Consider the following 9529-nt stretch of genomic DNA (forward strand, 5'->3'; position numbering starts at 1 on the left):
CATTGTCTAAGAAACAACATGAGGCTTGCAAGAGATTGAAAAAATGCATCCTAAAACTTATGCCTGCAGTGAAAACACACGTTTCTACAAAGACTTGGAAGGAGCAAGCAAAAGAATAGTGGCTGAGAGTTCTTTCAGAGAGAAACACACGTATTTCATCCTTCTGTAGAGACGGTTAGGGTTACGATTGGACCTAGGGTAGGGTTATGTTGAGGGCTAGGGTTAGAGAGACGGTTAGGGTTACGATTGGACCTAGGGTTAGGGTTATGTTGAGGTCTAGCGTTAGAGATCCGGTTAGGGTTACGATTGGACCTAGGGTTAGGGTTATGTTGAGGGCTAGGGTTAGAGATCCGGTTAGGGTTACGATTGGACCTAGGGTAGGGTTATGTTGAGGGCTAGGGTTAGAGAGACGATTAGGGTTACGATTGGACCTAGGGTTAGGGTTATGTTGAGGTCTATCGTTAGAGATCCGGTTAGGGTTACGATTGGACCTAGGGTTAGGGTTATGTTGAGGGCTAGGGTTAGAGATCCGGTTAGGGTTACGATTGGACCTAGGGTAGGGTTATGTTGAGGGCTAGGGTTAGAGAGACGGTTAGGGTTACGATTGGACCTAGGGTTAGGGTTATGTTGAGGTCTAGGGTTAGAGATCCGGTTAGGGTTACGATTGGACCTAGGGTTAGGGTTATGTTGAGAGCTAGGGTTAGAGATCCGGTTAGGGTTACGATTGGACCTAGGGTTAGGGTTATGTTGAGGGCTAGGGTTAGAGATCCGGTTAGGGTTACGATTGGACCTAGGGTTAGGGTTATGTTGAGGGCTAGGGATAGAGAGACGGTTAGGGTTACGATTGGACCTAGGGTTAGGGTTATGTTGAGGGCCAGGGTTAGAGATCAGCTTAGTATTACGATTGGACCTAGGGTTAGGGTTACGTTGAGGGCTAGGGTTAGCGATCCGGTTAGGGTTAAGATTGTACCTAGGGCTATAGTGATGTTGAGGGCTAGGGTATTCCAGCAGTGAAAACACACATTTCTATAAAGACTTTGAAGCAACAAGCAAAAGCCTAGTGGCTGAGTGTTCTTTCAGAGAGAAACATGCATTTCATCCTTCTGGAGTGAATTTTCAAGCTGGAGTTCATATGCATTTTATACTGTGCAGAATGTAGCTACCTGCTGGGGGTTGTGTCATAGAAGCACCTTTTCTGCAGGAGCTTATTGGAACATTCATTGTTTGGCTAAGTTATTTCGGGTTGGTTTTGGAAGGTCTTTCAACCTTGGCCAAATCCCGCTTCGTACGGAAGTTTTTAATAGCGCTGTTTCCAAGTGTCCACAAAGAGCTGCTGCTTGAAAGTGTCCACATGCACATCTCCCATACTGGTGTGCTCGTTTCACTACCTGGATTTTGGTTTCCTCTTCTTTCTTTGAAATGACAAGTCTTCATTCAGCATGCTACACACACCTTCTAGCAGTTTCAGTTTGAAGCATGTTGGTGCTCTCAAAACGCTGTGTATCCTGTGTAGAGTGTGTCACTCTACAGCACTGAATACACAACTTAGAGCTCCTTTCAACACAGACACGCAAACACGTCTTTTTGGGAAAGTCCTAACTCAGGTAAATTGGAAATGTAATGCTTTCATCGAAAACATGAAGACAATCATGCTTTTGAACTCTGCAACCGAAAGAAATGGCTTTTTGTACATGCCATTCTGAATTTCACTGCAAAATGCCCTTCTTTATTGGTTTGTTGAAAGTTGAAAACACTTTAGGAGATAGAACGTGTTTGAAGAAGACTGATGCAGTGTGCGTTTTCCCGGATTTCAAGTGATTCGGGATACATACTCCTTGTTTTTCGACATTGTCTAAGAAACAACATGAGGCTTGCAAGAGATTGAAAAAATGCATCCTTAAACTTATGCCTGCAGTGAAAACACACGTTTCTACAAAGACTTGGAAGGAGCAAGCAAAAGAATAGTGGCTGAGAGTTCTTTCAGAGAGAAACACACGTATTTCATCCTTCTGTAGAGACGGTTAGGGTTACGATTGGACCTAGGGTAGGGTTATGTTGAGGGCTAGGGTTAGAGAGACGGTTAGGGTTACGATTGGACCTAGGGTTAGGGTTATGTTGAGGGCTAGGGATAGAGAGACGGTTAGGGTTACGATTGGACCTAGGGTTAGGGTTATGTTGAGGGCCAGGGTTAGAGATCAGCTTAGTATTACGATTGGACCTAGGGTTAGGGTTACGTTGAGGGCTAGGGTTAGCGATCCGGTTAGGGTTAAGATTGTACCTAGGGCTATAGTGATGTTGAGGGCTAGGGTATTCCAGCAGTGAAAACACACATTTCTATAAAGACTTTGAAGCAACAAGCAAAAGCCTAGTGGCTGAGTGTTCTTTCAGAGAGAAACATGCATTTCATCCTTCTGGAGTGAATTTTCAAGCTGGAGTTCATATGCATTTTATACTGTGCAGAATGTAGCTACCTGCTGGGGGTTGTGTCATAGAAGCACCTTTTCTGCAGGAGCTTATTGGAACATTCATTGTTTGGCTAAGTTATTTAGGGTTGGTTTTGGAAGGTCTTTCAACCTTGGCCAAATCCCGCTTCGTACGCAAGTTTTTAATAGCGCTGTTTCCAAGTGTCCACAAAGAGCTGCTGCTTGAAACTGTCCACATGCACATCTCGTATACTGGTGTGCTCGTTTCACTACCTGGATTTTGGTTTCCTCTTCTTTCTTTGAAATGACAAGTCTTCATTCAGCATTCTACACACACCTTGTACCAGCTTCAGTTTGAAGCATGTTGGTGCTCTCAAAACGCTGTGTAACCTATGTAGAGTGTGTTACTCTCCAGCACTGAATACACAACTTAGAGCTCCTTTCACCACAGACACGCAAACACATCTTTTTCTGAAAGTCCTACTTCAGGTCCCTTGGGAATGTAAGGGTTTCCTGGAGAACATGAAGTCAATCATGCTTTTGCACTCTACTACCAATAGAAATGACCTCTTGTACATGCCTGACTGAGTTTCACTGCAAAATGCCCTTGTTTTCTGGTTTCTTGAATGTTCTCAACACATTAGGAGAAAGAGCGTGTTTGAGCAAGATCGATGCAGTGTGCGTTTCCCTAGATTTCAAGTGATTTGGGAAATATAATCCTTATTTTTCCACATTGTGAAAGAAACATGAGGCTTGCAAGAGATTGAAAAAATGCATCCCAAAACGTACTCCAGCGGTGAAAGCACACGTTTCTACAAAGACTTTGAAGTAGCAAGTAAAAGCCAATGGCTGAGTGTTCTTTCAGAGAGAAACATACACATTTCATCCTTCTGGAGTGAATTTTCAGCCTGGAATTCATATGCATTTGTACCGTGCAGAATGTAACTACCTGCTCGGGGGTTGTGTCATAGAAGCAACTTTCCTGCAGGAGCTTATTGGAACATTCATTGTTTGGCTAACTTCTTTGGGTTGGTTTTGGAAGGTCTTTCAACTTTAGCCAAATCCGCTTTCTTACGAAATTTTTTCACAGCCTTGTTTCCAAGAGCCCACAAAGAACTGCTGCTTAAAACTCTCCACATGCACATCTCCCATACTGGTGTGCTCGTTTCACTACCTGGATTTTGGTTTCCTCTTCTTTCTTTGAAATTACAAGCCCTCTTTCTGCATGCTACACACACCTTGTAGCAGTTTCAGTTTGCAGCATATTGGTGCTCTTAAAACGCTGAGTAACCTGTGTAGAGTGTGTCAGTCTCCAGCACTGAATACACAACTTAGAGCTCCTTTCACCACAGACACGCAAACACATCTTTTTGTAAAAGTCCTACTTCTTTACTCTTGGAAATGTAAGGGTTTCATCGAGAACTTGAAGTCAATCATGCTTTTGCACTCTGCAACCAATAGGAATGAACTCTTGTACATACCCGTCTGAATTTCAGTGCAAAATGCCCTTCTTTTCTGGTTTGTTGAAAGTTCACAACACATTAGGAGATAGAGCGTGTTTGAAGAAGACTGATGCAGTGTGCGTTTTCCTGGATTTCTAGTGATTTGGGAAACATAATCCGTGTTTTCCCACATTGTCTAAGAAACAACATGAGGCTTGCAAGAGATTGAAACAATGCATCCTAAAACTTATTCCAGCAGTGAAAACACACGTTTCTACAAAGACTTGGAAGGAGCAAGCAAAAGAATAGTGGCTGAGTGTCCTTTCAGAGAGAAACACATGCATTTCATCCTTCTGGAGTGAGTTTTCTTGCTGGAATTCATATGCATTTTGTACTGTGCAGAATGTAGCTACCTGCTCGGGGGTTGTGTCATAGATGCACCTTTCCTGCAGGAGCTTATTGGAACTTTCATTGTTTGGCTAAGTTATTTAGGGTTGGTTTTGGAAGGTCTTTCAACTTTGGCCAAATCCGCTTTGTACGAAAGTTTTTCACAGCCCTGTTTCCAAGTGTCCACAAAGAGCTGCTGCTTGAAAGTGTCCACATGCACATCTCCCATACTGGTGTGCTCGTTTCACTACCTGGATTTTGGTTTCCTCTTCTTTCTTTGAAATGACAAGTCTTCATTCAGCATGCTACACACACCTTGTAGCAGTTTCAGTTTGAAGCATGTTGGTGCTCTCAAAACGCTGTGTATCCTGTGTAGAGTGTGTCACTCTACAGCACTGAATACACAACTTAGAGCTCCTTTCAACACAGACACGCAAACACGTCTTTTTGGGAAAGTCCTAACTCAGGTAAATTGGAAATGTAATGGTTTCATCGAAAACATGAAGACAATCATGCTTTTGAACTCTGCAACCGAAAGAAATGGCTTTTTGTACATGCCATTCTGAATTTCACTGCAAAATGCCCTTCTTTTCTGGTTTGTTGAAAGTTCAAAACACTTTAGGAGATAGAACGTGTTTGAAGAAGACTGATGCAGTGTGCGTTTTCCTGGATTTCAAGTGATTCGGGATACATACTCCTTGTTTTTTGACATTGTCTAAGAAACAACATGAGGCTTGCAAGAGATTGAAAAAATGCATCCTAAAACTTATGCCTGCAGTGAAAACACACGTTTCTACAAAGACTTGGAAGGAGCAAGCAAAAGAATAGTGGCTGAGAGTTCTTTCAGAGAGAAACACACGTATTTCATCCTTCTGTAGAGACGGTTAGGGTTACGATTGGACCTAGGGTAGGGTTATGTTGAGGGCTAGGGTTAGAGATACGGTTAGGGTTCCGATTGGACCTAGGGTTAGGGTTATGTATAGGTCTAGGGTTAGAGATCCGGTTAGGGTTACGATTGGACCTAGGGTTAGGGTTATGTTGAGGCCTAAGTTTAGAGATCAGGTTAGTATTACGATTGGACCTAGGGTTAGGGTTATGTTGAGGGCTAGGGTTACAGATCCGGTTAGGGTTACGATTGGACCTAGGGTTAGGGTTATGTTGAGGGCTAGGGTTAGAGATCCGGTTAGGGTTACGGTTGGACCTAGGGTTAGGGTTACGTTGAGGGCTAGGGTTAGAGATCCGGTTAGGGTTAAGATTGTACCTAGGGCTATAGTGATATTGAGCGCTAAGGTATTCCAGCAGTGAAAACACACATTTCTATAAAGACTTTGAGGCAGCAAGCAAAAGCCTAGTGGCTGAGTGTTCTTTCAGAGAGAAACATGCATTTCATCCTTCTGGAGTGAATTTTCATGCTGGAGTTCATATGCATTTTATACTGTGCAGAATGTAGCTACCTGCTGGGGGTTGTGTCATAGAAGCACCTTTTCTGCAGGAGCTTATTGGAACATTCATTGTTTGGCTAAGTTATTTAGGGTTGGTTTTGGAAGGTCTTTCAACCTTGGCCAAATCCCGCTTCGTACGCAAGTTTTTAATAGCGCTGTTTCAAAGTGTCCACAAAGAGCTGCTGCTTGAAACTGTCCACATGCACATCTCGTATACTGGTGTGCTCGTTTCACTACCTGGATTTTGGTTTCCTCTTCTTTCTTTGAAATGACAAGTCTTCATTCAGCATTCTACACACACCTTGTACCAGCTTCAGTTTGAAGCATGTTGGTGCTCTCAAAACGCTGTGTAACCTATGTAGAGTGTGTTACTCTCCAGCACTGAATACACAACTTAGAGCTCCTTTCACCACAGACACGCAAACACATCTTTTTGTGAAAGTCCTACTTCAGGTCCCTTGGGAATGTAAGGGTTTCATGGAGAACATGAAGTCAATCATGCTTTTGCACTCTACTACCAATAGAAATGACCTCTTGTACATGCCTGACTGAGTTTCACTGCAAAATGCCCTTGTTTTCTGGTTTCTTGAATGTTCTCAACACATTAGGAGAAAGAGCGTGTTTGAGCAAGATCGATGCAGTGTGCGTTTCCCTAGATTTCAAGTGATTTGGGAAATATAATCCTTATTTTTCCACATTGTGAAAGAAACATGAGGCTTGCAAGAGATTGAAAAAATGCATCCCAAAACGTACTCCAGCGGTGAAAGCACACGTTTCTACAAAGACTTTGAAGTAGCAAGTAAAAGCCAATGGCTGAGTGTTCTTTCAGAGAGAAACATACACATTTCATCCTTCTGGAGTGAATTTTCAGCCTGGAATTCATATGCATTTGTACCGTGCAGAATGTAACTACCTGCTCGGGGGTTGTGTCATAGAAGCAACTTTCCTGCAGGAGCTTATTGGAACATTCATTGTTTGGCTAACTTCTTTGGGTTGGTTTTGGAAGGTCTTTCAACTTTAGCCAAATCCGCTTTCTTACGAAATTTTTTCACAGCCTTGTTTCCAAGAGCCCACAAAGAACTGCTGCTTAAAACTCTCCACATGCACATCTCCCATACTGGTGTGCTCGTTTCACTACCTGGATTTTGGTTTCCTCTTCTTTCTTTGAAATTACAAGCCCTCTTTCTGCATGCTACACACACCTTGTAGCAGTTTCAGTTTGCAGCATATTGGTGCTCTTAAAACGCTGAGTAACCTGTGTAGAGTGTGTCAGTCTCCAGCACTGAATACACAACTTAGAGCTCCTTTCACCACAGACACGCAAACACATCTTTTTGTAAAAGTCCTACTTCTTTACTCTTGGAAATGTAAGGGTTTCATCGAGAACTTGAAGTCAATCATGCTTTTGCACTCTGCAACCAATAGGAATGAACTCTTGTACATACCCGTCTGAATTTCAGTGCAAAATGCCCTTCTTTTCTGGTTTGTTGAAAGTTCACAACACATTAGGAGATAGAGCGTGTTTGAAGAAGACTGATGCAGTGTGCGTTTTCCTGGATTTCTAGTGATTTGGGAAACATAATCCGTGTTTTCCCACATTGTCTAAGAAACAACATGAGGCTTGCAAGAGATTGAAACAATGCATCCTAAAACTTATTCCAGCAGTGAAAACACACGTTTCTACAAAGACTTGGAAGGAGCAAGCAAAAGAATAGTGGCTGAGTGTCCTTTCAGAGAGAAACACATGCATTTCATCCTTCTGGAGTGAGTTTTCTTGCTGGAATTCATATGCATTTTGTACTGTGCAGAATGTAGCTACCTGCTCGGGGGTTGTGTCATAGATGCACCTTTCCTGCAGGAGCTTATTGGAACTTTCATTGTTTGGCTAAGTTATTTAGGGTTGGTTTTGGAAGGTCTTTCAACTTTGGCCAAATGCGCTTTGTACAAAAGTTTTTCACAGCCCTGTTTCCAAGTGTCCACAAAGAGCTGCTGCTTGAAAGTGTCCACATGCACATCTCCCATACTGGTGTGCTCGTTTCACTACCTGGATTTTGGTTTCCTCTTCTTTCTTTGAAATGACAAGTCTTCATTCAGCATGCTACACACACCTTCTAGCAGTTTCAGTTTGAAGCATGTTGGTGCTCTCAAAACGCTGTGTATCCTGTGTAGAGTGTGTCACTCTACAGCACTGAATACACAACTTAGAGCTCCTTTCAACACAGACACGCAAACACGTCTTTTTGGGAAAGTCCTAACTCAGGTAAATTGGAAATGTAATGGTTTCATCGAAAAAATGAAGACAATCATGCTTTTGAACTCTGCAACCGAAAGAAATGGCTTTTTGTACATGCCATTCTGAATTTCACTGCAAAATGCCCTTCTTTTCTGGTTTGTTGAAAGTTCAAAACACTTTAGGAGATAGAACGTGTTCGAAGAAGACTGATGCAGTGTGCGTTTTCCCGGATTTCAAGTGATTCGGGATACATACTCCTTGTTTTTCGACATTGTCTAAGAAACAACATGAGGCTTGCAAGAGATTGAAAAAATGCATCCTAAAACTTATGCCTGCAGTGAAAACACACGTTTCTACAAAGACTTGGAAGGAGCAAGCAAAAGAATAGTGGCTGAGAGTTCTTTCAGAGAGAAACACACGTATTTCATTCTTCTGTAGAGACGGTTAGGGTTACATTGGACCTAGGGTAGGGTTATGTTGAGGGCTAGGGTTAGAGAGACGGTTAGGGTTACGATTGGACCTAGGGTTAGGGTTATGTTGAGGTCTAGGGTTAGAGATCCGGTTAGGGTTACGATTGGACCTAGGGTTAGGGTTATGTTGAGGGCTAGGGTTAGAGATCCGGTTAGGGTTACGATTGGACCTAGGGTAGGGTTATGTTGAGGGCTAGGGTTAGAGAGACGGTTAGGGTTACGATTGGACCTAGGGTTAGGGTTATGTTGAGGTCTAGCGTTAGAGATCCGGTTAGGGTTACGATTGGACCTAGGGTTAGGGTTATGTTGAGGGCTAGGGTTAGAGATCCGGTTAGGGTTACGATTGGACCTAGGGTAGGGTTATGTTGAGGGCTAGGGTTAGAGAGACGGTTAGGGTTACGATTGGACCTAGGGTTAGGGTTATGTTGAGGTCTAGGGTTAGAGATCCGGTTAGGGTTACGATTGGACCTAGGGTTACGGTTATGTTGAGGGCTAGGGTTAGAGATCCGGTTAGGGTTACGATTGGACCTAGGGTTAGGGTTATGTTGAGGTCTAGGGTTAGAGATCCGGTTAGGGTTACGATTGGACCTAGGGTTACGGTTATGTTGAGGGCTAGGGTTAGAGATCCGGTTAGGGTTACGATTGGACCTAGGGTTAGGGTTATGTTGAGGGCTAGGGATAGAGAGACGGTTAGGGTTACGATTGGACCTAAGGTTAGGGTTATGTTGAGGGCCAGGGTTAGAGATCAGCTTAGTATTACGATTGGACCTAGGGTTAGGGTTATGTTGAGGCCTAGGGTTAGAGATCTGGTTAGGGTTACGATTGGACCTAGGGTTAGGGTTATGTTGAGGGCTAGGGTTAGAGATCCGGTTAGGGTTACGATTGGACCTAGGGTTAGGGTTATATTGAGCGCTAGGGTTAAGGAGACGGTTAGGGTTACGATTGGACCTAGGGTTAGGGTTATGTTGAGGCCTAAGTTTAGAGATCAGGTTAGTATTACTATTGGACCTAGGGTTAGGGTTATGTTGAGGGCTAGGGTTACAGATCCGGTTAGGGTTACGATTGGACTTAGGGTAAGGGTTATGTTGAGGGCTAGGGTTAGAGATCCGGTTAGGGTTACGATTGGACGTAG

This window comes from Miniopterus natalensis, unplaced genomic scaffold, assembly GCF_054644295.1.
Source record: "Miniopterus natalensis isolate mMinNat1 unplaced genomic scaffold, mMinNat1.hap1 Scaffold_60, whole genome shotgun sequence".
NCBI lineage: Eukaryota > Metazoa > Chordata > Mammalia > Chiroptera > Miniopteridae > Miniopterus > Miniopterus natalensis.